The 25234-nt window shown below is 47.7% G+C and overlaps 1 protein-coding gene and 1 non-coding gene across 3 annotated transcripts in view; one reads left to right on the top strand and one right to left on the bottom strand.

Annotated features, from left to right (window-relative positions):
* ABCC1 (ATP binding cassette subfamily C member 1 (ABCC1 blood group)) overlaps positions 1 to 25234 on the top strand; it is a 130290-nt gene that overhangs the window by 333 nt on the left and 104723 nt on the right. The gene's annotated exons all lie outside the window — the stretch shown is intronic.
* On the bottom strand, positions 25013 to 25085 carry TRNAW-CCA (transfer RNA tryptophan (anticodon CCA)). The gene has a single exon. It is a non-coding gene; the product is annotated as a tRNA-Trp (tRNA).

Genomic DNA, 25234 nt, shown 5'->3' with positions numbered 1-25234 from the left:
GGGGGCTCCGCTCCCCAACCCGCCCGCGGCCGGCCCCTTCGGGAGTGCTGCTGAGGGGGGAAAACTTGGGTGACTCGGCTCCGGGGAAGCAGGGCGTTGGGGAGGGGTTGCCTGTGCCCGACTCTGGGGCTTTTGGGGGAAGGTGAGGGGCCAGAGCCTGGGGGAGGGGGCTGAAAAGAGGGGCCCTGTCCGCTCTGGGGTTCCCTTTTCGATTAAAAATAACCTGCCGGGGAAGGAGGCGCCAGACTTGGGGGGTGTCTCGCTGCTTAAGTTCCCCCATCTCCTTTGTGGTTTGGAGCCCCCTTTTCGCAAACACCCCGTTACCAAAGGGCTGAGCTGGGGAAGGGCTCAGGCTATGGAAAGGGGCTTCCAGCGACTGGGTTGAGGTTTTCCCCCTCCCCACTTGTTTTGCATCCATATTAGTCTCCTGTGGTTACAATTTTTTTTGTCATCTTTTACTTTCCTTTTGCTTATACTTTGAGGGGAGTTTGGGGGGAACAGGGGGAAAATTAGGGAAGTTTGAGGAACAGCCAGGAAAGAAGGTAGGGCTGCTCACCCCTGCTCGGACTTGCCTGACCCTGGGGTCAGGTTTGGGGTGCAGCTGAGGATGCCCAGTATCCTGATACCAGTGGGCGTGCCATTCCACCCCCTGAATCGTGAGGCTCGTCTCTGTGGGGACCCCCACCTCCAGGTTTCTTCTGAATGTCCATTGCTGAGCCTGCTGAGTCTTCGGAGTCCATTCTCTGTGGTTTAATCCCCAGTGTCTTGGGCTTTAGTTTCCCAGTAATGCTATTTGCCTCTTTGTTACAGGAAGCACTCTTGTGTCCCACCATCTTGATTATTGGTAAACACGGAATGCAGTTCTGGACAGGATAGTTTTCCCACTTTTGTTTAGGAATCAGGAGAGGGAAACACCCTTGGTTCTTTGGAGCCAGTGATTAGCATCCAAAAATACCTTCTTGTTCTGTTTTGTGGTCCTCTCCTTGCAGGCTGCATTTGGAGTGTTGAAAAGTCATCCTTGAGGGCCCCGTGGGAAAGGCTTTATTTTTGGGAGGTATCACTTGGTAGAATAACAAAACACTGCTGGGTATGTCTCACATTTTCAGGCCAGTGGGATCAGAGATTTACTCTGGGGCTGGAAATAGTCCAGAGCTTTGCACTCAAGGTCCAGGACTAATTGGAGAGCAGACTTATTTGCAAAGTAGTGTTGTACTTAGCAGAGAGAGGAGAATCTGAGGAGTCCTTGCTCCCCGTACCTGGTGTAACAACAGCAAGATGATTTCTGCAAGAATCAGATGTGGATCTGGTCTAGTGCTGGCTGTGAATACTGGAGTATTTCCTTGTTTATTTTCTTCTCATAAATTACAGAGGGGAAAAAATAGGCGGCTGTAAATTAGATTCTGCACCAGGGTGTATTTCATTGATGGCAACTGGCAGTTGACGTCTAGTCAGGTTTTCCAAAGTCGACTGGGTTTGGGGGTGTCCTCCGTTTATTTAGCTAAAGAAGCTCATCCGGGGAAACAGTTGTGTTTTTTCTCCTGCAAGGACTTTTGCTACAGAAGTTGCCAGGTGGTTGGCTTTCCCTTCTGCCAGGCCCTGCATCTTTCCCCAGTCTTTGGCCCTGCAGACTTTTCTCTGTGCTCCCTCCCTCTGGATTTCTGGACTTGCTGGATGTCCCAATTTCTGGAGGTGCCCTGGAACCAGAGTTTGAGAGTAGGCAGCTGGGGCATGAGAACTTCCAGGTAGCAGGAGAAACCAAAGTAATTGAAAGCAGGTGACTTCTGTGTTTTCCAGGGCACACACTCAAGGCCGGGAGAGACTCTGTGACCTTGGGCAAGCCAGTGTGCCTCTCTGTGCCTCAGTTTCCTCATCTGTAAAGTGGGGGTGGGGGCCCCCAAAGTCTCAACCTCCTGCGGTTGTTTTGAAAAGTAAATGAGTCCATCTGTGCAAGTGGCTCAGCCTGTGCCCTGCACAGAGTTAAGCAGAGGTTATTATTCTTCTTTCCAAAGATGAAGTTGTGTGTTTCGAGTTGCTTGTCCTTCCTTTGGACCCACTTTTTCTTCCCCTGGGGCATGGGATTGGGCCACCCACCCAGTCATGCCTGCCTCCTCCCTTGACCAAGGTCATGTGTTTAGAAATCAAGGTGACTAGCCCACCTGAGACTCTAGTCAGAGCTTTGTTCCTGGGCCAGTGCTGGCCTCTGAGCCCCAGGAAATGGCCAGAAAAACCAGCACGTGGAAATAGCCTGTGGTGAGTGTTTGGCTGACTTCCCACCTTCACCCAGGCAAATGCTCTGGGATGGAAAAAGAGGAACTTGGTTATCTAAATGGAAAACAGGGGCTGAGTTCCCCAGCGCTGGGTTTGCCTTTGTTTTTTTTTTGAGGGTGGTTGTAGGGGGGCGGGTAGGAAGGACTGTTTTGTGGCTGATGTTTAAATGATGGTTGGGAAAATGGGCCCGGGCCTCCCCTTGCCAGTTAATGTTTTTAAAAAATTCATTTATTAATGTGTTGCGTGTCCAGTGTAGAAAAATCAGAAAATGTCGAAAAGTAAGCGACAAGTCAGTAAGCAGTGGAGTATGGCGGCTCTGAGCAGTGCTCACATCCCTGGGGTTCAAAGCCTGGCTCTGCAGCTTGGGCGAGTTACTTCCCCCTCCATGCCTCAGTTTCCCCATGTGTATAATGAGGATGGTAACACGGTACCAAGAGAATCCTTGGCAGGTGCTTAGAATGTTGCTGCTTGGTATACAGTTAGCACTTAGTACATGTGAGCGGTGCAGCAACTGGAATTTTCTAGTTAATTTTTGCTGCTGTACCTGCTGCTGCTGGGGATGAACAGAAGTGGTGGATCTGTGTCATGGTTCATGGAGTCCTGCTAATATTTGGTCCTGGTGCTGATACTTGCCACGGAGCTGCCCTGAACCATCTTCCACCTGAGTAACCCCCTGAATATTCAATTTAGCTGCTAAAGGGTGGGAGAAAAGGAGTATTTTAGAAACCATTTGAAATTCTTCTTGGGGTAAGGTCTGACCTTGGGGTCAGGCTAATTCCTGGCGTAATTAGCTCCCTTAGGCTTTACAACAATGTAGAATGAGCGGATTTATTTTTCCCCCATTCTTCAAATTTTCTATGGGTTTTTAGACGCATCACTGTGCCTTCCTCCACCTTCCTCTCTGCCCCTCCTTCCAGTCTCCTCTCTCCCTTGCGGATTAGAGCCAAAGGGGCCCTGGAACTGATGGGGTCTTCCCCTCCGTCCACCCCACTTCACGCATGTTGAATCTGAGGCTCAGAATGGCAGCGTGACAAGGCTTTGGGAGGAGAAAAGCCATTTGAGAGGCTAGGGCAGGGCAAGGGCTAGTTCAGGGTTCCTGGGTTCCCCTCCAGCCTTGCAGAACGAAGCCGCAGCGACCCAACAACAAGGAGCAGTGATCTTCTCGCAGCTGGACCGGCTCTGTTTGTGATAGTCTTGGAGGAGCCTCACGTTTGGAACCCAGTGGTGGACGGAAAATCTCTCTTTCCATTTGTGTTCTCAACTTTTTGGAACTAACGTCTCCACCTGGGTGTCTCATGGGTGGCTCCAGTTTACCGCGTCCCACATGGAACTTGGAGCCCCCTCACCCCAGCCCTCCCCATCTCAGCTGATGGCAGCCCTGTCCCCAGAGGCTCAGGCCCAAACCCTGCATCATCCGTGACTCCCCACCTTTGCCTCCCGTTGCACAGCTGATCTCTCAGCAAATCCTGTTGCCTGTTCCTTCAGAATGCCTGCTTCTCACTGCTTCTCCAGCTGCTGCTCTGGCCAGAGCCACCATGGGCTCAATCCTGCATTTGGGTGTTCCCGCCTCAGTGCGTTCCCTGCTGCCCTCCTTGGCCCCTACAGTCTGGTCTCAACCCCGCAGCCAGAGGGCTCCTGTTAAGGACAGAGGTCAGATCCTCTCCCCCTTCTGCCCAAGACCCTGCAGCGACGCCCCACTTCCCTCAGGAAAAAGCCAGAGGGCTTAGAGAGGCTTACAAGGCCTGACAGCATCTGGTCCCCTCACCTCTCTGACCACATCACCTGGTACTTTCTGTTTCCCTCACACTGCCTCAGGACCTTTGCAGTTGCTGTTTCCGCTGCCCAGAATGCTCCTGCGCCTTCAAATCCTTGTTCAGATGTCACCCCAGTCAGCCTTTCCCTGACTCCCTGCTGCTTCCTTGTATTCCCAGTCCTCTGGCTCCTCCCAACCCCCCCTTCCCAACCCAGTACGTACTGCCATCTACACCAAATCTTTTTTTTTTTTTTTTTTTTTTTGCGGTACGCGGGCCTCTCACTGTTGTGGCCTCTCCCGTTGCGGAGCACAGGCTCCGGACGCGCAGGCCCAGCGGCCATGGCTCACGGGCCCAGCTGCTCCGCAGCATGTGGGATCCTCCCGGACTGGGGCCCGAACCTGCGTCCCCTGCATCGGCAGGCGGACTCTCAACCACTACGCCACCAGGGAAGCCCTACACCAAATCTCTTACTTATTTGTTTTGTTTACTCCCTGTAAACTCTCACCAAAAGGTCAACTTCACAGGGACAGGGGTTTTGCCTGTGCTGTGTAATCCCAGCACCTGGAACAGTGCCTGGAACATAGTAGGTGCTCAGTAAATATTTACTGAAGGAATGAATGACATGAAGCTTTGGAGTGGCTTGTGAGCTGGGTTGGAACCTCTTTCCAGAGCCCTCTAAGGATGAAACAGTCCCTTACCTGTTTGGAATGGATTCTCAGGTAGAACAAGCCTTCCAGCTTCCACATCCAACTGCTTATATTTTGTCTTGCAAAGGTCAGAACTGAGTCTGGTCCGTCCCTTTTTCCAGGACTCAGAGCCTGGCATACTGTAGGCGCCATTAGCATTTGAATTTGAGTGTCTAAGGTACGAGTTCCTTGGGGGGAGTTAGATCTGGCCCACTGGTGTGCTGCTTTGACTTTATTTTAATGTTGAATTACTATGATTGCTAATATTTACAGATGGGGAGAATTCACAGAAAAATCTGCATTTCTGACTTTTGAAAAATCATTGCATGAGGGCCCGTGTTTGTACGTGGTGGTGGTCAGCTGGGGCTGCCCCCTGCAGAACAGGCCTGCTGGCCCCAGGTTGCCGCAGTCCCCGCTCCTCCTTATTGCACTTTAATTCGTAGGCCCGGCGTCTGTTGCCTTTTTTCTTCGTGTTTTCTTACCTGGTCTGCTTCCCTCACTGATGGACCCCACCTGGCACCCATAGGCATTTGAGTCGGCATCTCCTGCTTTGAAGCCCGGCCTTTTGGTGAGGTGACTGGGGCCGCTCTGGCTCACTGGTTTGGTACTGCTCTAGCTTGGTCATGTTGGCAGGAGGGAGATGGATAAACAAATTATCAATGCCCGGGGAATTTGAAGCAAGCGTCTAGTTTGTGATGTCGGCTCCAGATTTTCATGGTGGGATAAGGTCTAGATTTCATCAGCTCTTAATGGTCAGTAAAACTCTAGCCCATAAAAACTTACCTGAACGTTTTGCCAAAAGGGATAAAGGGCTAATGAAATGGATTGAGATAATGACAAGGACTTGAACATCCTGAGGCGAGTGTTTCCCCCAACCTGGCATGGTAACTGAGACAGCGGCTCTTCCGGTGGAGCTGTGGAACCCCTGCTTCCCTCTTGAAGGCTGAGCAGTGAGGAAGCCGGCGTGGGGGAGGGGTGGTAGGTGTGGAGCAGTTTCTCATCCTGGGCACTCTTGACCTTTTGGGCCAGGTAACTCCGTTGTGGGTCTGCCCTGTGCGCTCTGGGCTGTTTGGCAGCATCCCTGGCCTCTACCCACTAAATGCCAGTAGCACCTCCCCGCTGTTGTGACAACAAAAATGTCTTCAGACGTTGTCAGACGTCCCCTGGGTGGCGAAGTCCCACAGCCGTTGGTGGGGAGGAATCTGGAGGAGAAATCTGGGGCAAGACTTTTGCCTCACCCCTCCTGCATTTCCTTAAGTTTTTTTTTTTTTTTTTTTGCGGTACGCGGGCCTCTCATGTGAGATCTTCCCGGACCGGGGCACGAACCCGTGTCCCCTGCATCGGCAGGCGGACTCTCAACCACTGCGCCACTAGGGAAGCCTTCCTTGAGTTTTTAGGCTGTTGAACGTCTCCCGTAATTGGCTTATTGGGGTTGCTGTGGAGAAGCTTAATGAGATGTTAAGGAGGTTAAACTCCAATTAGCTAGAGAAGCGATTGCAGCCGTTTCCATGCTGTTTGCCACTTTCCACCCAGGGCTTTTCTCCCCGAATCCATTTGGGTTGGGAGTGGGGTTTCTGACGGCTCAGTCCCAGCGTGAAGTCCTGGTCCTTAGAGGTCAGCTTTGAAGCGCTGCTCCTTCATCTTAAACTGCCCCAGGATAGGTGGACAGTTACAAAGTCGAGACTCTACTTAAGTTTCCCCTTGGTTTAATTGTGGGGTTTCATCTCCTGGAGGAGGATGCCAAGTTCTGGAAAATGGGTTCTAGGTGACCCGGGGAGGGTGGCATCCGGTACCCTCGGGGAATAATTCAGGTTTTTTGAGGCTTTTTCCTTCCCTCTCAGTGAGTTGTCTCTCTGAGAACCTCCGTTTACCTTTTATTGGCCTCTTGGGTAACTACGGATACTTGCTTGGGGATACCTTCCTCTCTGGAGAGCAGTTTTCAAGTGCCTGCGTTTCCCCGGCACGGACAGCTTGAGAGTGGTTTTTACAACACTGGATTTGTTCTCCTGTTCTTCCCGCAACCTTTTCTCACTCGTTCATTTATTCAGTCTTTTATTATTAATTGAGCATCTACAGGGTGCTGACACTGTTCTAGACGCTGGGAATACAGCCACGAACAAGGCAGACGAGGTCCACGTTCTCATGGAGCTTACGCTGGGGATGACCAAAATGATTTTGGGTGGCGGCAAGTGCCGCAAAGATGTGAACTGGGAAGAACTGGGGTGCAAGCTATGATAGGGGCATGTCCAGGGAAGGCTTTTTGGAGGAGGTGACATTTGACCTTTGACCTGAATGGCAAAGCTGGCTGTGCGAGGGCTGGGGGAAGGGAGCCTCAGACAGAGGGAACAGCAGATGCAAAGACCCTGAGATGCAGAGCCCGTCTCATGAAAATCTTGCCTGGAGCATTCTGCAAAAATCCATAAAGCACTAATAAAATGGCTTGTGGTAATAATAAGGGTTTGGAAATTCCAAGGAAGAAGCTCACTGCAGCTTAGCGAGGAGATGGAGCGTTACTTGCTCCCCGATAGTCATGGGCTTTTGATCCATTTAGGTTTGAGCGAGTCTCAGGTTTATATTTTTCAATGAGTTTCATCTGTTTCAGAACCTTAGCTGCACCGTTCAGGGTCAGATCAAGTTGGAATTCCCCACTTGATTCCCCTTCAAAGCCTTTTCAGGACCCATTAAGATGATGAGGTGCTTTTCTTGCACGATTAAGATGACTTTCTATAGATTGCTAGAAAACTCTTCTTTTAAAACTAGATGTTGGAGTGAAGTAAGTCAGAAAGAGAAAAACAAATACCGTATGCTAACACATATATGTATGGAATCTAAAAAAAAAAAAAGGTTCTGAAGAACCTAGGGGCAGGACGGGAATAAAGATGCAGATGTAGAAAATGGACTTGAGGATATGGGGAGGGGGAAGGGTAAGCTGGGACGAAGTGAGAGAGTGGCATAGACATATATACACTACCAAATGTAAAACAGATAGCTAGTGGGAAGCAGCCGCATAGCACAGGGAGACCAGCTGGGTGCTTTGTGACCACCTAGAGGGGTGGGATAGGGAGGGTGGGAGGGAGACGCAAGAGGGAAGAGATGTGGGGAATATATGTATACATATAGCTGATTCACTTTGTTATAAAGCAGAAACTAACACACCATTGTAAAGCAATTATACTGCAATAAAGATGTTAAAAACAAAACAAAACAAAACTAGATGTTGAATTGGCCTGGAAGATCTTGCACGGTAACTTTTTTGATTGTGCTTTTACTTTCAAAAAATGATCATTTTAAAAAAGTTATAACTTTTTAAAAAGTTATAAAAATCCCAGAATAAAACTATATTCTAGAAGAATATAAAGGGAAAGTAAAAGTTTCAGTACTTCCTCTCCCTGTGCTCTGTTTGCAGAAGTCACCATTCATGGTAGTTTCTTGGGTGTCCTAGAAAATTTCAAGCATATGCAAATATGTATGAAGGGTGAGGGGGTGGGGAGAGATTGAAAATGAGTATCTTTTTTTCCTCCCCAAATAGTTTCATATTCTAAATAATGTTCTGTATCTGGCTCCTTTCACTAAGAAACCAGTGTTGATTTTCTTTACATGTTAAGTCCATGCAAATTGAAAGAAAAAGGGAATAATACTTTGCAGGCCACACTTTCTTCTGTTAAGGACTGTGCTGTGTATTCACCCAGTCCTCCCTCGGTTGCTGTCAGGGTCCTTGGTTCCAGTTTTCAGTGTGATGAACGGTGCTGCCACGAGCACTCATCTTGGTACTGTATGCAAATAGATGTAAATGACAAAGCAGAGTAAATCCCTACCCCCACCCCCCCACCCCGAAATTGCTGGGTTGGGGGATATGTGCATTTTGAAATCTGACCGTTCTAATCGTCAGGTGGAGCTGTAGTTTATACTCCCACTAATGGACTCAGCAACATTTATTAAGCACCTGCTATGTTTGTGGCATTTGAGAGCATTGATCAGGCTGGGAATTGACCAGGCTCATGTTGCTTCCCTGTGTATGAGAGGGTTTTGCCCAGCGGAGTTAAACCTTACGTTCCAGTGGATTTGGTCCAGAGAATGATTGGTTTTGTTCTAATTTTAAAAAGATATGTTTAAATTTTAAACGTTCTTTGACGTCTTTGTTGTTTAAAAAGTGTTTTTACATCAACAATTTAACAACAGGTAAAAGTTTTACTCATAATCTAATGCTAATACATGCTAATACAACTCGGATTTAATTTTTACATGTAAACTTTCTAGTTTCATTGTAGAGTTCTTTTGTTCCCAAAGTGATACTCCTTGTGAGAAAACAACATAGAGATATTTAAATAAAGCGTTAACTCTCTCTCTAATCAATAACCAAGCTATACTTCCTGTCCTTTCTCTGTAATCATGGAAATGTTTATAAACATAAATAATATGCTTAAAAATAAAATGGGTTATGTTATAATCATCACTTTATTTTTGCTTAACATATGATACATGGCAATACATAGAATCTCACTAGTAATTCCTTAGTGAATTGTATAATATAGATTTGCTATAATTAATTCAGCCATTTCCCAGCTAATAACATTGCTTGTGTTATTCCCCATTTTTTGTTTCTGTAAACAATGCTCCAGTGAACATTCTTGTACATGGGTTAAAATTATGTAAATTTTAGTTTTTAATGGGTATTGGCCGGTTATTTTCCAGAAAAGTTGTAGCAAGTCCATTCCTAGTGACAGGGACTGAGAATTCCCATTTCTCTGCATCCTTCCTGGCACTGGACATGGCCGAATTCTGTTAATTTGATGGACAAAAAAGATATCTTTTTTCACCCACGTTTCCCTTAGAAGTTAGAAGCTGAGCATCCTACAACATATTCCCTGGTAATTTGCATGTTCTTTTCTGTGCATGTCTTTCTTTCAGTGTCCTTTTCGTGCATCTTTACTCTGGTTTGCTTTTTCCTGTTAATTTGCGGGGCCTCTCAGTATATTGGGAATCTCGCCCCTTTGTCTGTCATGTGTGTCGCACATATTTTTCCATTGACCATTGTTTGTTGGTGTGTTGACATCCGATTCTTGTCCAGATTTTTATGTGGTTTTGCAGGTTGCGCTTGTAAAGTGTGCACTATTTTCTATCCCACATTTTCATTTATTCTTGTAAGAATTTTCCCATGTTCCTGCACAACTTTTGTAATTATACCTTTAAATGTCCAAGCAGTAGTTCCTAGTATTGGTAGACTGTAATTTATATAATTATTGCCTGTGGTTTGACATTTAGGTTGCTGTTTCCCCCCTTCTTTTTTTTTTTCTTTCACAGAGAACATTGTAATGAATATCACATGGGTAGTGCCTGTTGACTTACTTTCTTGGAACATACTCTTAGGAGTGGAGTGAATATCTCAAATCATCGAAAAGGTTTTGTCCTATCTACAGCCTGGCTTGTGTTTAAAAAAGTGGTGGCTCAATTCTAGCAGGGTCTCTCTAAGGGTGCCCATCATTATTGTTGTTGTTTTTATGATTGTTAATAGCAGATGACCGGTGCATATTAATGGCAGTGCCTTCTGCAGTCCCTCTAATCAGCTTTATAAGGCTGGAGACCAGTGGCCCAGGGGAAAGCTGGAGCTTTAGGGTGCTGGGGAAGGTAGTTATAATTTAGATTACCCAGGAGCCCTATGATAAGGCTTCTTCCTCAAAAACAGTTTCACTCACTCAGGGTCGCGGAGCAAAGACACGTGGTAGTTTAGGCTCTGAGAACTGCAGTTGTAGTGTAATGGGGCTCTCCCTTCTTTTACTTTTGTCCACTGAGATCCTTGTGGTCTAGGTGGACCACTTCACACTTGGTGCTGGGGTCAGGGCTGGCCTACTTCCAGCTCATTTGCACATTTGGTGGGGAGGGGTTGGAGAAATGGCCCCCCCCTCAGTCAGACCCTCTTTATTCCCAAAGAGGATATTAGTTGGGGGTGGTGGTGGTGGGGCCAAGCATTGGCAGCTGAAGGCATGGGGATACTTGGGCGAGGAGAAGGTGTTGCTCCAAAGAAAGCCAGGGACACATACGGCTGGGGTCACGAGGCCAGCTTCAGGGGCCTGGGTGCGAAAATCGGTCCTGCCAGTTCCCGGTGTGCGACCTTGGGCCAGTCACTTCACCTCTGGGAGCCTCAGTGTCCTCATCTGTAAAGTGGGGATCATGATCATGCCGTGTATCTCACAGAGTTGGAAAGAAAAGAGGCAAGATACAGAGGATGCTTAGCTAAGCGTGGCAGGCACTTGCTGTGGTGCTGCAGGAGGCTGGACAGGAGGGGACCGTGATGGACAGTTGGGGGCAGTGGAGTGGGGATTTCTGGTGTGGCAATTCTCTTCTGGTTTATCACCTCCTTGTAACCTCTGGGCCCACGCAGGCCTTGACAAAATCAGGATGGAGCCCAGTGCAATTTCAGGGATGCAGACTACCGGTCCCCAGCATCTGAGGATTTGGGCTAATTCGCCCAGTTGTTATGGGGTGTCTGTAGGGTGCCCGGGTCTGGATGAGGCATGCCAGGGTGTTGGGTGTCAGCTCTGAAATTGGGCTGATGGGTGGGGAAATTCATTCTGCAGATTTTCTTTGTAGTTGAGGATTAAGAAGACTTGCTTAAGTACTTAAATCCATGGCACAGGAGTGAAGGTGGGCTGTGACAGCTGAGACTGCTGACAGATGCATACTTGGGAAGTTCCAGGTTTTCAGTTACTGTAAAGATGGTCACGATTGAGTTACTTAAGGGGACTTCTTTTCTCTTATGCTCTTCTTTGTCTGACATTATAAGAGGTCCAGTATAAAATGAAACAGTACAGGAACCAGTATAGTAGAATGTGAAAATCCTCCATAATGATGCTCTTCTAGAGATAACCTCTTATTGGCATTTTAATTTTCAGTCTCTTTTCTCCGCACATCCCAAATATAAGATATTTTTTTTTAAAAGCAGGAACGGGATTTTCTGAAAACATTCTTTATGTTTCAGTAACTGTGCATCTTGGATTCGACCCATTTTTAACTAACATATTTACTCAAAGGTGAAATGTCAACATGAGCCTAATTAAGTAATTTGCTAATAATTGTTTCCTCTCCAGGCGGTTGGATAGCCTTGTTTTTTAACTTCTATGTAAGGGAGATCTGGGAATGATGTGAAGCAAGGTTGGGTGGGTGTCAAAGGGGCATGTTTTCCACCCTCTTAGATGCCCCTTGCAGGAGACAGAGCCTCCGAGGGTCAGTGTGCCAAGACCGTGAGCTGTGCACAGAAGACAGAGCTCTCACCCCTTGGTCCCGTAGCCTGGGCCCATTCAGTCGACATTCTCTGGGTGCTCTTGATTATCCTTGCACTGAACTTGATGCCGGGAGTCAAAGATGTGCAGAGCAGAGCTCCCGCCACCTTTGAGTGCCAGTCTTGTCTGGGGATTGAACAAATGAGTGGAAAATCATAGCTGTGCAGTGCTACGAAAGGGAGCTCTGTGATGTGGTAGGGGGTTTGATCTGATCCAACGAAGGAAAGGAGAGACTTCCTGAGCCTACGTGATATTATAGGTTTGGCTGTATGTGGCGTAGACCCTAAACACAGTGGCTTAAGATAGAAGCTAAATTCTCTCTGGTGTAAAAATCCCAGTTTGGTGTGGCAGCTCTGTCCCTGAGGGTGTCAGGGGCCCAAGCCCCTCCTGTCTTGTTGCTTTGCTGTCCCCAGGTGCCACCCACATTGTTGACCCAAGCATGTGTACTGCTGTGACTTCCCTGGTGGGCCAGTGGTTAAGAATCTGCCTTCCAGTGCAGGGGATGCGGGTTTGATCCCTAGTCGGGGAACTAAGATCCCACAGGTCGTGGGGCAACTAAGCCGGTGCACCACAACCACTAAGCCTGTGCGCTCTGGAGCCCGCATGCCGCAACTAAGACCCAACACAGCCAAAACTAAAATAAATAAATATTAAAAAAAAAAAAAAAAGGAATGTGCAACCCCATGTCCACATTCCAGCCAGAGCGAAGGGGGCAGAAGGGTGCAACCCAGAAGTCACCCACATCACTCTGTTCACATCCCACTGGCCAGTACCTAGTCATGTGACCACATCTAGCTACAAGGGAGTCCGGGAAATGTAGTTTCTTTTCTGGACAGGCATGTGCCCAGCTGAAGATTAATTACTAGGGGTTCAGGAAGAGTGGGTATTGGAGTACAACTAGTAGTTTGCTACAAAGACAAAAGCAGAAGATAAGAGTGTTCTAGGCAGTGGAAAAAGCATGTACAAAAGCCCCAGCTTAACAAGGAAGGCCAGTGTGGAGATTGGAGAGAAGGGGGACTGTCGTGAGGAGACAGACATGGACCTCTAGACTTGGATCCTCCAGAAAGTCTTGGTTGCTTGATTTACTGTCTTTAGCACCAAGGCAGGGGTATTTTACATACAGTCCTTACAGGCAGCTTCCTTTCTAGGTGTTGCAAAGAACTAATGACTGAATCAATTCTAGTCTTATTTATTTATTGGCTGTGGTGCATGGGATCTTCGTTGCTGAGCTCTGGCTTCTCTCTAGTTGTGGCACACAGGCTCCAGAGTACGTGGGCTCTGTAGCTGCTTCATGTGGGCTCAGTAGTTGTGGCACATGGGCTTAGTTGCCCCACTGCATGTGGGATCTTAGTTCCCCGACCAGGGATCGAACTGGTATCCCCTGCATTGCAAGATGGATTCTTAACCACTGGACCACCCGCGAAGTCCCCAATTTTAGTCTTTAGTCCTATTTTATTGGGTAACTTTGGTGAGAATTTATTTTTGTAAATAACATGCATTGAGGATTATTCTATGTCAAGTAGTGCCTTCTTTGTAAATACTTTGTTTGGGGCTCATGGTAATGCTGGGTATGTGCTCTTGTGATCCCTTATTTAGATGTGGAAACTGAGGGCACAGTTAAACTTGCCCATGTTCACACAGCTGGCAAGGGTTGTAGACAGTGTTCAAAGCTTCCAGTTTGACCTCAGTGCCTGCCCTCTTCTCCACTGTCTCACCCTCAGTCCCTTGTGTGTAGTCTTCATGATTTTGACATTTATATCTCACTTCATACCTACTAGGATTGCATTTGGCTCTAAGGAACAGAAAACATAACTCCAGTGGCCTAGACCTAAAAGTATTTACTTTTTTGCACATCAGGAGGTCTAGTACCTCTGGCGGTTGCTGGCATTGGATTAGTGACCCAGTGGTGTCAGGGCTGACACCATTTTCTTTGTCTTTCCCTCAAAGCCCCAGAATGGCTGCCATCACATGTAGGTTCAAGGTAGGGAGAGAGAAGGAGCACACCAGCCTCATTTATCTCTTTTTATTCAGGAGAGTGAAAATCTTCCCTCAAAGCCCCTCTCCTGGTGCTGTAGACTTCTGCTCGTGTCTCCTTGGCTGGAGCTGGATCACATGACAACCTCTAGCTAGTAGGGAGGCAGGGAAAGTGAGCATTTGGTTTTACGCTTCTTTAGCGGGAGACAGCGAGAGAGAAGGGAGTTGGGAAAGGCTGTTGAGGAAGCTAACCAGTAGTGTCTGCCACCTACTTATTTACTACTTTTCTTTAAATAAGTTCACTTTTTTTTTTAAACCTAAATAAATTTATCCCCAAAGGAAGTTTCATGTCACTTTTGAATTTCTATTAGGTTGCAGGTTGGTCATATTCTTGTATTTACCTAATAGCTGTTAAATATGTCACCACTAAATGAAAAAATAGGATATTCTGCAAACTGCCTAGATCAGTGCTTCTCTCCTCCAGGCAGTTTTGGCCCCAGGAGACATTTGTCAACATCTGGAAGCATTTTTGGATGTTGCAACTGGAAGGAGGGTGCTCCTGGCATCCAGTGGGTAGAGGCCAGGGATGCTGCTAACATTGTACAATGCATAGGGAAGCCCCCCCAATAACAAAGAATTATCGGGGCCCAAATGTCAAGAGTGTGAAGATTGAGAAACCCTTGCCCAGACTCAGTCCACATGCTGCCATGTTTTGGGCAAGGCCATGATTTGCTAGTCACGTATCACTGTCTGTGTGATTCTGTTTTCTCCCGGGTGACGGTATATCGGTAACACTTTACATCTGCAGCCTGCTTGTACTTTTCAGGCCTCTTCCCACAGCTAATCAGATCTCCAGCAAACCTGAGAAGTATACATGTGGATGTGAATTCAGCATGTTGCTGCTCCCCAAGTATCTTATAGAAATTGAGGAGAAGGGAGCTCATGGGCCCAGAAGTGGTTGAAATAAAAACCCTTTTCTGAGGCAGATCCTATCTGAGTGTGTGTTTCAGAAAGAACACTGTGCTGGCAGAGAGGATTTCTCTCATGGGGCCAGGCAGAAACCATGACCCTTGGGAAAGGGCTGTACGTCCTTTGTTGAGTAGGTTTTATTGCCTCCTCTCTGCCTGGGTTTGGCAAAAACAACCTGGCCTGGGCAAGGGCCTGGGGAAGGAACTGTGGAGACAAGAACGCAGCTGGCAGGTGGAGATTATCAGATGAGGCTGCTGGCGGTTTTGCCCTAGGTGGCCTGGTCAGGTAGCTTGACAGTTACACTCATCCTCCCGCACCCCCATTAAAGTTACTCGAGTTGTTACGGAGCTGTGCTGAAGAGGTGGGGCAGGGTGGTGATTGCCTCTCTCCTAGGGTTAGCTTGGCCAAGAAGTAAGGGCAGTTTTTATTTCTCCTTCTTGATTCTGCAAACTTAGGAAAAAGCCTCTTGCCATCCTTCATGGTGCAGTAAGATTAGAGAAGAGGCTGGGGTGTTGAGAGAGGCACACCACATCTCATCGAATCCAGGAGGCTGGCAGTTGTGACATGCATCCCAATTTCAGGGCCGCTAGGCTATGAAAACGTGGCCAGCAGAGATTGTAGGATGCACTAATCTCGAGATGCAGACAGATGTCACGTGACGAAACATGGGCCTTTGAATTGATACAATAAGATAATAGTTTTATTTTCTTTTTGGCCGCGCAGCATGCGGGATCTTAGTTCCCCGACCAGGAATCGAACCCCTGTCCCCTGCAGTGAAAGCGCGGAGTCTTAACCACTGGACCGCCAGGGAAGTCCCAAGATAATAGTTTCTGATCCCTCCCTCTTCTGTGTGTTATTGCTGTAGGTCCAGTGCTAAGTACAAGTGAAACCACAGCCTCCCTGCCTCATGGAGGCCAGTTGGGAAGATGTTTAGAGGAAAATAGCAACACAGGGAGCCAGTGTAGCCTCCGCTCAGATCCTGGTTCTGCTGCTTGCCAGCACTGTGACCTCAGTAAAGTGACTTTACCTCTCTCTGCCTGTGTTTTCTCATGTGTGCACAGTGGTAGCGCCTGCCTCATAGAGTGCTAAAATTAAATGAGTTAATATACAGTTATGGTGCCAGTCCTGTCACTGCGAAATGCTGTTATTATTACTGTTGCTCTCCATCGTTGTTATTACCATCGTCTTCATCATCATCATCGTTACACAGCAGTCCCTGCTCTGGTCCAAAGTGAAATCTGAGGATCTGGGAGGAAGCAGAGGTGGAAAAAGTACAGGACAGCCATGTAGGCCCCTCGATTGGCCCCTAAGTTAGCCACAGTTGACTTCTGGTCTTCCGGGTAACACGGTCTCCTTGGCCCAGGTCAGGGAGCGTTTTCATTCTGTGCCTCAGTTTCCGCATCCGTAAAATGGAGACTAGTGATAGGACCTGTCTCCTCATAGGTTTGTTTCAGGGATTAGACAGGTTGAGCCTGTGCCTGGGGCTATTTAAGGACTTTCTGTGAGGGTACCTAAACCTCTCCAGAAAAACAAGACCTCCCTTCCACCTTCAGCACCAAGCATTTCTGTGATGTGGGATCCTCCCCTAACCCTTAATCACAGCTCTTGTTCTTGGTCTGCTTTCACATGCAGGTTAAAAACCCTCATCAGAGGGCATGAGCCTGGGTGGCCAATGCCTGCCCCTCTCTGTTCGTGGCCTCTCCAGGGCCGGAGGTGGCCCCGGCTTTGGTTCGTGACAGCTGGGTCATTTTCAGCAGGATCCCCTGCCACTGTTTGCTCAGCTCTTGCGTGCCTGGGAGCTTCCTGGTTGTCACTGAGAATGGCCCAGCATGTGAAAATTGTTCCTTTTCTTGCTGTTTGAGTTATTTCCTTTGGGCTTGTGCCCATAACTATGATTGTTGGGTCACAGGCGGGGACAGTCTCTGGCTTTTCTTTGCGCGTTTCTGGGTTGCTCTTCAGATAGATTTATTCACCCCTTCTTTCATTTGTTGAACAAGTCTTTAATGAGCACCTCCTGTATGCAGGTGATAAAGGACATGATCCTGCTTTGGGGAGATTACAGGTAGGAGGGAAAGAGAGACACTTAGAACTCAAACGGGAAGTAGTTGATAGTGCAGACGTGCAGGGCATTTGCAAAACTCTGGGGACTGTGCTAAGCTCTTTGTAAGTCCTAATGATTCCGTCCCACAGTAGTGGAGCAGAGACTGATGGGGAAACGGAGGCAGAGAGAGGTGACGTCACCTAGCTAGTAGATGGCAGAGCTGGTTTCAAACCCAGGCCCTCTGGCTCGAGTCTGGTTGGTAACCCCTGTCCTGTGCTGCCCCATAAACATAGGGGCACTGAAGGAAATACACGGGGTTTGGTCCTAGTGAAGAACCCGGGAGGGGGGCGCTTTAGACAGGTAGGCCTCTCTCCTCCGGCATCGCTGGAAGGATGTGAAGGAGCTGGCCTGGCCAAGGGTATTCCAGGGCCAGAACAGCGGGTGGGAGCCCCCACGGTGGGGAAAAACCTGGGTGAAATTGAAGGACAATGGGGAGGCCATCACAGCTAGAGCATCAGAGGTCAGGGGGAGAGTACCATGGGCCAAAGTAGGGGCACGACCATGCCTTACAGGACCCAGTAAGACCGATGATCATAGCTAACAGTCACGGTGCTCGTTAGTCCCAGGCCCTGGACAAAACACTTTCCATTAATCCTCAAAAACAGCCCTATGAGGTTAATAGACTGTTATCATCCCCATTTTACAGATGGGGAAACTGAGGCCCAGGGTGGTTATGTGACTTGCCCAAGGTAATACAGCTCATATGTAGCAGAGCTGGGATGGGACCCCAGCTGTTTGGCCCAGAGTCTAGGCTCTCAGGGGTGGCACTGTCTCCACCGTGATGGGAGTGTCCCTTGTTGTCACAATAGTGGCCTGTTTGACAGTAGCCATTGTGGGTGCTTCCAGGTCAGTGGCCATGGTAGGAGGACTCAGGTGGGCCAGAGTGGAGGCTTTTCTGACAGACTGTGTCAAATGACTTTGACTAAGCCTGGAGCAAGACAGATGAAAGAAAGTCTCCTTGGGGAGGCTTCAGCATTCCGGCACGTGGCTTTATGAGCTGTTATCCTCACTCAAACAATGATAACGACAACAACAACAATAACAGTGGCAGTAATAATATAGCAGAAGTAAGCAGCAGCACGTTCAACCCCCAGTGGCCACTCCCTCCCCTCACACTGGGTTGGTTTGTTTGTTTAGTTATTTATTTTTGGCCATGCTGCACAGCATGTGGGATCTTAGTTCCCCAACCAGGGATTGAACCCGTGCCCCCTGCAGTGGAAGTGCAGAGTCTTAACCACTGGACCGCCAGGGAAGTCCTGTAACGTTGAGTGTTTAGTCCAATGAGAGATGAGTGGCTCAAAGTCAGAGGTGGAGTGACTCCCCCAAGGCCACACAGCCAGGAAGCGGTGGTGATAGGATTCAAGGCCTTCGGCTCCAAAGCTTGTGCTTTTGGCCATCGAGTTCTGGTCCTCTTCAACAGTGCCCGTGATGCTTCTTGGCACGGATGCGGAGCACAGAGTTCAGATTTCAGTTGGGAGTAGAGACCTTGGGACATGGAGATGGGCGAGCCGGGACACTCTTTGCGTTGGAAGGCTCTGGGGCAGGGGACAGTGACAGGGTGTCTCCAAGGGATTGTTTTGAGGATGAGGTGGCTTTCCCAGTTTCCTGTTCTTGGCCCTATTCAAGAGAAGGGAATGAAAAGAGTAAGCCAGGAATTTTCTGTCTCGGTTTCACAATTCCTTGGAGCTTTTGCAGCGTATAGGTGATGCAGCACTTTCTTGGTGGGAAGCCTAAGTGAACCTCCCCTTTGCTTTGCTTAGTTTGTTCAGGCCCTGGCCTGTCCTCCCAGCCCTGTCTGTCACCCAGTCCCCTCCTGGCACTTCGTTCCACTTCTTTGTTCCACTCACATGCCCTAAGCTTGTCCAGCAGCTGCCTTCCATCCTGCCATGCCCCCGTCTTAGAACACCGTTCCCTCCTGTCTCCATATTGGCAAATCTGGGCCCCCTCCCCTTAGATTTTACCTACTTCAAGAAGACTGCTGAGTTCTCAAGTTCTCTCAACAATGACAATAACTTCCACTAATAGAGTGGTCACCGGGTACCCGTCTGTTGTCACATGTGTATTTTCTCAGGGAGGCAGGACCTGTAGCAGTGAACCAGCCTGCCTGCGTTGAAGTCTGCTTTGGCCACAAGGCTGTGCCACCTTGGGCAAGTTCCTTTACCTCTCTGTGCCTTGGTTGGTTCCTCTGCAAAATGGGAACAATAGTACCCACTTCAAAGGGTTGGGGGCGAAGATGAAATAATGTGATGTGTGGATTCACTCTTCATGATGACTCTGAAAAGCAGGTATTATTGCCCTTGCCGTGTGGATGAGGAAGCTGAGTTTTCTTCCCATTCGCTTTGTGAATTAACCCTTCTCTCTTTTCTGGAAGTGTCTTGCCATTTATGTGTATGTCTTCGATGACACTTAGTGCTTTCAAAATCCTTTAGCCATTTATGTACCCGTCCTACCTTCTGGACAAAGTTCTAAGCTCCTTGAGGGCAGGATAGGATGTGGATGTTTCTGGTTCACCCCTATTACAAAGTGGGGCTTAGGAAATGTGTTAAATGAATGGATGGCAGGTGGGTGGGTCTTGAGAGTCACTAGGTGTTGGCAGGAGTGGGGCCAGATGGAAAAGCTGTTAAGCCAGTGGATCAAAACTGGGGCAGTTTAGCCTCTAGGGGACATTGACAAGATCTAGAGACATTTTTATTGTCATGACTGGGGGCGGGGCAGAGGATGCTACTGGCTTCTAGTGGGTAGAGACCAGGGATGCTGCCAGACATCCCACAGTGCACAGGGCAGCCCCACAGCAGAGAATTACATGGCCCCAAATGTCACTAGTGTGAAGGTGAGAAACCTAGGTTAGGGGAACAGGTAAAATCTAGTTATAAGCAAGATAACAATGGGAAAAGACATTGCATTAATTCTTTTTTTTTTTTTTTTTTTTTTTTTTTGGCGGTATGCGGGCCTCTCACCGCTGTGGCCTCTCCCATTGCGGAGCACAGGCTCTGGACACGCAGGCTCAGCGGCCATGGCTCACGGGCCCAGCTGCCCCGCGGTATGTGGGATCTTCCCAGACCGGGGCACGAACCCGTGTGCCCTGCATCGGCAGGCGGACTGTCAACCACTGCGCCACCAGGGAAGCCCAATTCTTTTTTTTAAACAAGTGCAAACAAGTCCCGTCTAGATGTATCCTCTTCCTGAGGTGATGAAGTGGGGGGTCTTTGTATATTTACTAATTTTTTTGAAGAGTGTTAGGTTCTAAGGACAGCATATATAAGGTGAAAACTTCATGGAATTAAAATGACGCTGGGTCTTATTCATCTTTTTAAAATAGCTTTATTGAGATAGAATTCACATGCCAGGTCATTTGCCCATTCAAAATGTACAATTCGGCAGCTTCTAGTGTAGTCACAGAGCTGTACATCCGTCACCACGACGCCTTTGGGGGGAGAGCGGGATGCAGAAGAAATAATGTATAAAATTAGCAGCGTTGGAAATTGCTGGCATTCAGTGATTCTTGACCTATATCCAGGGTTGGCAAACTTCTTCTGTAAAGGACCAAGTTGTAAATATTTTAGGCTTTGCAGGCCAAGAGGCAAAATTGAGCCACGCCGTTGGCAGAGGCCAATTGTTATTTTTTACATTTTAAATTAAAAAAAATGTGGAATCCATTCCTAGTTTGGGGGCTGTACAGAAGCAGGCAGCGGGGCAGATTTGGCACATGTGTTGTAGTTTGCCAACCCTTGTCCTGCACAAATGGCAATTCATATGGTTCATCTTAGTCATATATTATACATAATATATACTATATTGCATATTCCATGACAAATGTAATATAAAGTATTAAATAAGGTAATATATGACATCGACAAATAAATAATATCTGAAAGAAACGTGTAGTGACAGAGTGTGGTGAGTGCCCGAAGGAAGCACACAGAGTTCCATGAGGTGGTTAAATGAGGGATTTGTTTGAGCAGGGCTTGGGGGTTGGGCAGGACCCCGTGAGGAAGGGATGTTTCAGCTGAGAATGGAAGGATACCTCTGAGTTGAAGTCAGGGCCGAAGGAACTGGCCGTGTAAAACCCTGAGGCATAGGGTGGTCCAAGAACAGCAAGCCAGGGCTAGACTCAGAGGCTGCAGAGTGTGATGGGATCGGGGTTGCAGGTTGAAGCTCTCCCCTTGGCTACTGTGTGGAGGATGGACTGGAGGAAGATCAGGCCACCTGTTAGGAGACTGGGATGGAATAAACATTTATCAGGTGTGGGATGAATCGAAGCAGTCACGTACCTTCTAGCGGTGCGTCACTTTTTTGTTTTATTATTTCAAGTTAGGATTCAAAAGGATTTCTTATTTATCAAAAGGCCGTGGCTAGGGACTTCCCTGGCGGTGCAGTGGTTAGGACTCCACACTCTCACTGCCGGAGCCTGGGTTTGAGGCCTGGTGGGAGAACTAAGATCCCGCAAGCCACGCTGCAGGGCCAAAAAAAACCCTAAAATCATGGCTATGTCTTATTCCAGTAAACCCATACGCTCTCATTTCCTTGATGATCTCTCTACCTTTCAGTGGCTAGCTGAGCACTGCCCAATAGAAATATAACGCAGGCCACATATAGGATGTTAATTGTCTGGTAGCCACATTTAAAAAAAACAGGTGAAATGATTGTAATAATATATTTTATTTAACCCAATGTATGCAAAATATTATCATTTCAACATGTAATTAATGAGATATTTTGTATTCTTTTTTTTCATCCTAAGTCTTTTAAATCCGGTGTGTGTGTGTTTTTTAAACACATCTCAATTTGGACTAGCTTCATCTTAAGGGCCTAATAGCCCCAGGAAGCTGGGAGTTACTGTGTTGGACACTGAAGGTGTCGGTGTTTTCTCTTATTTTGTTAAAAATTAAACATTATATAATAATATTATAATATTTATAGAGCTATATATACCTCCAGGAATTACATACTACTTTATTTACTGATTTCCCTCCCAGGTTTATTGAGATATTATTGACGTACAACATATGTAAGTTTAGGCTGTAAAGCATTTAATACCCATGTATATTGTGAAATGATTACTACAGTATGGTTAGTTACCACCTCCATCCCCTCACATTAATTACTTTCTTTGTTTTCATTTTGTGGTGATAATTGTTAAGACCTACTCTCTTAACCATTTTCAAGCACACAATACAGTATCTCATCTTACAATTGGGAGTTTGTACCCTTTGACCAGCATCTCCCCACTTCCCCCACCCCCAGCCCCTGGCAGCCACCATTCTCTCTAGTTGAGTTCGGCTTTTTTGGATTCCACATGTGAGTGAGAACATAACACTATTTTGTCTCTCTGTGTCTGACATTTCACTCAGCATGATGCCCTCAAGGTTTATCTGTGTTGTCACAAATGGCAAGATTTCCTTCATTTATGGTTGAATAATAGTTCACTGTGTATATGTATGTGTGTGTGTGTATCACAGTTTCTTTACCCTTTCATCCATTGATGGGCACTTAGCTTGTGTCCACATCTTGGCTGTTGTGAATAATGCTGCAGTGAACATGGGGTACGGATATCTCTTGGTGAGTGATTGCATTTCCTTCGGGTGTATTTCGTCCTGTTTTAAGGACTACATTCCCACAGGAATCCCTGGGTCAGCGTTTATCTTTAGTTTGGTGACTCTCATTGTGTATCTCCAGGTTATCACAGTTAACCTGGGCCACCTTGTTTTCCGCCCGCGTGGCTTACGAGCGATTAAGTGAAGCCCTGTTGGTCTTCGGGTCAGGCTGTCCGTGTTTTCTTTAGCTTAAGGAGTAATTTCTAAGGGAATTCATTGTGTCATTGTTTGGAATAGCAAAAGCTTGGCAGCCACCCAAGTGGCCGGCAGTAGGGACTGTGCAGAGGGGATGGGCTTATGGGGAAGAGGGAGACTGAGTAACTTTCTACTGTTTGCCCTTGTATTTTACACACATATGTACATAACATATACGTAGTTAAATTTGAGTCATGCGTTGCCTGTTAAAGTGAAATTTAAAGATGGATTAATATTTTCCATCATTCCCTGCTCCCCAAATCATACAAAAGTGTTTCCTAAGCAGCTCCCCTGTAGGGGGACGCAAGGATGAGCCAGCCCGTCCTTCAGGAAGATGTCAGAAGTGCCCCCCCGGGCCAGCAGAACCCAGGGCGTCAGGGAGCATGTGCTGTGGAGGCCGAGTTTGATTCAGAGCAGGACCAGGTCAGGATGAGGTGGGGACCAGAGCCTGCCCGAGCGCATGGAGGCCTGCAGGAGCGTCTGCTCGCTGGGGGGCACCGCTGGTCCTTGTGCCCTGCGGGCTCTGTGCTGTATGAGTTTCCCATGGCTGCTGTAACAAATCACTGTAAACTTCTGGCTTAAAGCAACACAGATTTATTCTCTTCTAGTTCAGGAGGTCAGAAGGCCAGGGTGCGGTGCTGTGTTCCTTCTGGAGGCTCTTGGGGAGAGTCCATTTCCTTGCCTTTTCTAGCTTCTAGAGGCCAACCACGTTCCTTGAGTCGTGGCACCGCCTCACTTTGACCCCTCTTCTTTGGTCATCACATCTCCTTGTCTGACACCCCCCCTCTTTTCCCTTGTAATTCCCTTGTGGGTCCATGGGGCCCACCTGGATAATCAGGATCCTCTCCCATCTCAAGATCCTCAACTTAATTACATCTGCAAAGTCCCTTTTTGTCATGTAAGGCAAAACACCCACTCATTCTGGGGATTGGGATGTGGACATTTTGGGGGGCTCTGGCCAGCACAGTTCCTGGCACATTGTAAGGGCTCAGGACATCTCTGTTGGGTGAAAGAATCATTTGGTGAGGCTGGAAATGTGGAAGGGACATAACAAGAGGTGGATCTGGCAGTGACATTTGTTGACCACCTACTGTGGACTCTGGCTCATGGTTAATTGAGTGCATGTTTGCATCATCTCATTAGTATTTCCACTTTACAGGTGTGGAAACTGAGGCTTAGTGGCTTGCCCAGTGTCACATGGTGAGGAGCTGAAACTCCATCTGCCTGATTAGGGGTGTGTTTGGGGAATAGGGCCCCTAACCTTGGTAAGGGCAGGGATTCTCTTAAAACGGGGTTTCTCAGCCTCAGCATTATTGACACTTGGGGCCGAGTCATCCTCCAATGGGCAGCTGTGCTGTGCATTGCGGACGTTTAGCAGCAGCCTCGGCCCCTACCTGTGAAATGCTCATAGCATACCCCGCAGCCGCACTCCAAGAGTGACACCAAAAATGTCTCCAGACCTTGTCAGATGTCCCCTGGGGGAAAACTTGCCTCTGGTTGAGAACCACTATCTGAAAACATAAAGCAGGTGATGACATGTCAGATCCACAGTCTCCATGCCATTCAGAGTGAAAGTCAGAATCCCGACAATGGCCTGTGAGTCCTGCACAGTCTGTCCTTCCCCAGCTCCCACCTTCCTCCCTGACTGCCTCTCCCATTTTTCTTGAATCATATTGGCCTCTCTATTATTGCTCCCAAACGCCAGACGTGTTCCCACGTCAGGGCCTTTGCACTGGCTGTTTCCTCTGCTTGGAGCGCTCTTCTCCCAGATTCTTTTCCCAAATGGCCAGTCGGCTTACTTACTTGTTTCTTTCAAGCTTTTACACACATACGCCTTCTCAGCAAGGCCTTCCCCCTTCTCTGAGTCCTTTTGTTGTTGTTTTTTTGTTTTGTTTTGTTTTGTTTCTTGCCTGCACTACTTGCTCAACTTGCAGGATCTTAGTTCCCAGACCAGAGATCGAACCTGCACCCTCTGCAGTGGGTGCGCAGAGTCCTAACCGCTGGACGGCCAGGGAATTCCCTCTCTGAGTCCTTTTATTATTCTTTAAAATAAATTCTGTTTAATTTTATTATCTCATCCTTTTATTTTAAAAAAATATTTATTTATTTATTTGGTTGTGCCAGGTTGTAGTTGCAGCATGTGGGCTCCTTAGTTGTGGTATGCCAACTCTTAGTTGCGGCATGTGGGATCTAGTTCCCTGACCAGGGATCGAACCTGGGCCCCCTGCATTGGGAGCGTGGAGTCTTAACCACTGGACCACCAGGGAAGTCCCCCCTCTCTGAGTCCTTTTAATCATCACTCACACACACTATATTTTATATAATACGTAGTTTGCGTGTATATATATTTCCTCTAGTTGACTCACTGTCTTCTCTCATCAGACTAGACTGTCAGATCCAGGAGGGCAGCCCTTTG

Source organism: Tursiops truncatus, chromosome 15, assembly GCF_011762595.2.
Source record: "Tursiops truncatus isolate mTurTru1 chromosome 15, mTurTru1.mat.Y, whole genome shotgun sequence".
Classification (NCBI taxonomy): domain Eukaryota; kingdom Metazoa; phylum Chordata; class Mammalia; order Artiodactyla; family Delphinidae; genus Tursiops; species Tursiops truncatus.
Note: the sequence above shows the minus strand (reverse complement) of the source record. Positions and strands in the feature narration are given on the sequence as shown.